Raw genomic sequence first — 2,812 nt, 5'->3', positions numbered from 1 at the left:
CGGAGTTCACCCAGGGCGTGGACTCCAGTCCATCACAGGGCACACACTCACACACACAGACACACACTGAGGGGCAATTTACCGTAGCCAATCCACCTAACCGGAGAAAATCTACGCGGACATGGGGAGAAAGTGCAAACTCCACTCGGACAGACACCCGACCGAACCCGGATCCCTGAAGCTGTGAGGCAGCAGCGCCTCCGCCCACCGCGCAGACAATACCTGCTTCATAGATAACAACAGCGCGAAGTATGAGCCATTTCGGTGCCAGCATCCTGTGGAAATAGAGGATTAAAGATAAAACAGAATTAGAAATACTGAACAGATCCTCAGGGAGCAGGACTCAAATCAAAGTGGAAAAACCCAGTGGATTTGTCGTCGTAACTTTTCACCATTGGACAATGGCAAATGAAATCACCCCCCCTCCCCACCCACCTCCCTCCCCACAGCCCCCCTCCTCCCACCCCCCTTTCCCCCCACCTACCCCTCCCCCGCTTTCATACAGAACAAAAATGTTCCTGCGCTGATTCACTTTTGTTCAAGTTGTTTACAATCAAATGAAGAAAATAAACTGCTGGAGGGAATTTCCATGATTTATGGAAACACCAACAGCCGCCAGTTGTCAATCACTCAGCCCCATCAGACCCACCCACACTGACGGGAGCTTCCTGCATCCAGCACTGGCCCTGTCGCACTCACCAGCTGCTCACCCAGACCCCACTCTCACAAACACTCAACATTTTTACACAGACACTTCAAATTATTTTTAACAATGAGAAGAAATGTTCACATTTCATCGCAGTTTGGTTGAACAGAACAAATGTTCAACTTTTCACCGTCACTCGGTAACCACGCTCGACATTCCTTCAATCAGTTGTATAAATTATCGGCTGTAAGGATTTATTTCACTGGGTTAAACAATTTCCATGTGAGGAATGTTCCAGTGTGAGAATGGAGGGGGCCGGGCTGACTGAGCTGTGTCTTCACCGCTTCTGGGCAGTGGGAATGTTCACCCTTCATTCTGCTCCGATTCACTTTCCCAAAGGGAATCTACAGATTCTCCAATCTGGGCCCTGGGGTTTATTCATTGGTTCCTTTCAATTTGTCTCATTTTTCCTAATGACGATGTTTTCCGAAATTCGGGGAAACCCTCCCCCTTACATCATGCCCCAGTCTAGGGTGGAACAGGCCGATAGCGACCCCAAACTGGTCACCTCCACACTGACAGATACAACACGGTCACACTCTGCTTCAGTGAGATGAATGTCGAGAGCGGTTTCTTTTGAAGAAATTGTGGCTGATTGAGGTGCTTAGAAAGTCCTGATTATTTGTAATGAATCCGTCCCAACTCCATTGGAATGTTCCTGGAGTGACACCTAATAACCCTCTTTGTGAAAGGATATTTCAGATAAATGATAATCTCTTTCGGCGAAACGTGTTGAGCAGGTTGTGAGGAGAACTCTTTGAAATGTTCACGTGCTGCCACGTTAACAACATGTAAACAATTGACACTTTTTCACAAATAAATTTAAACCAAATATCCACCTAGATGTAAACTCAGAATATTCAGCATTTTAAACGGAGTGGAAAACAGGTTCATTGCACATCTTCAGTGAGGTCTCGGCAAGCGGAATTTGCCAACTGCTTGTTACAGTGTTCACACAGTAAACTATTGTTCACCTCTCTTCCTCTTATTTCCGGTGATGAAGTTTGAATCCTATCGCTGACCCAGTGAGTTTTACCTTGCTCTGTTGTCTTGTTCTTCCAAAATCTGGATGTCAGTGTTCTGAACTTCAACTATTAAATAGAATAGCGCCCATCTCTTCCGGTGGAGTCACACGAGGGAGGGTTTCTCAGTGTGAGTGGCCACTTTCCACAAATCTCTTCTTCAGTTGTGTTGAAACGTTAGAAGTAAACCTGCTGTACAAGGGAGGGCAATTTGAGCTAGCAATTTGGAAATACTCATCAGAACCAAGAAATGTTTTGCACTGTTACGAAGGACTTGCTCAAATCAGCTCAAAACTTGTAAATGGAAGCAAGGCTCCGCTAGGATTTGAACCCAGGGTCTCCTGTTTACTAAACAGGCGCTTTAACCAACTCAGCCACAGAGCCCAAGGTCCGTTTAGATGTCTCATGAACAGTTAGTTATATGTCGCAGATCTGGCACGACTTCTGTCCAGAAAACTGGGGTAAAGTATAAAATGAGTGTAGCGCCTTTCATGATGTGGTAAAGAGACACTTCACACAAAGGGTGGTGAAAAATTAGAACTTTCCTCCCAAAAAGCGAACGATACTTAGAGTCAAATGACAATTTTAAAAATGAGATGGATCGTGGTTTTTTTGAATCAGCACTGGTATGATTGTCTGTGAAATCCTGCCAGGAAGATGGAGCTCAGATACAGATGATCCAGGATCCAGTTGAAGGGCGGAACAGGGTTGTGACCCAGCGACAGGGAAGGGGTGGCGATATATTTCTAAGTCAGGGCGGTGTGTGGCTCCACTGAATGGGGAACTCACCATACTGAAGGGACAATCCCCTCCGCGACCGCTGCTCTACCGCCAATATCCCCTCCCCTTTTAACCGCACCTTTCTGTGCTAATGCAGGAGATACAACGTCAGCTTTTTATCTCCTCAAAACCCAAACACCTCTTCCAAGTGAAGCAGTGATGCACTTGACCTATTTTTCAGTTTAATGTCGTGTGTTTGCAGGTGATAGTGTTCCCATGCGTCTGCTGCCCTTGTCCTTCTCGCCGGCAGGAGTGGCGGGTTTGGAATGAGCTGTGGAAGGAAAGTTAATGTCAGGAGGGGGAT

The 2,812-nt window shown here is 46.5% G+C and overlaps 1 non-coding gene across 1 annotated transcript; it reads right to left on the bottom strand.

The window, feature by feature from the left end:
* Positions 1 to 2,038: 2,038 nt before the first annotated feature.
* trnat-agu (transfer RNA threonine (anticodon AGU)) lies at positions 2,039 to 2,112 on the bottom strand. The gene has a single exon. It is a non-coding gene; the product is annotated as a tRNA-Thr (tRNA).
* Positions 2,113 to 2,812: the final 700 nt, after the last annotated feature.

This window comes from Cetorhinus maximus, chromosome 31 (assembly GCF_964194155.1).
Source record: "Cetorhinus maximus chromosome 31, sCetMax3.hap1.1, whole genome shotgun sequence".
NCBI classification, from domain to species: domain Eukaryota; kingdom Metazoa; phylum Chordata; class Chondrichthyes; order Lamniformes; family Cetorhinidae; genus Cetorhinus; species Cetorhinus maximus.
The sequence above is the reverse complement of the archived record's forward strand: the minus strand, read 5'-3'. Positions and strand labels throughout refer to the sequence as shown.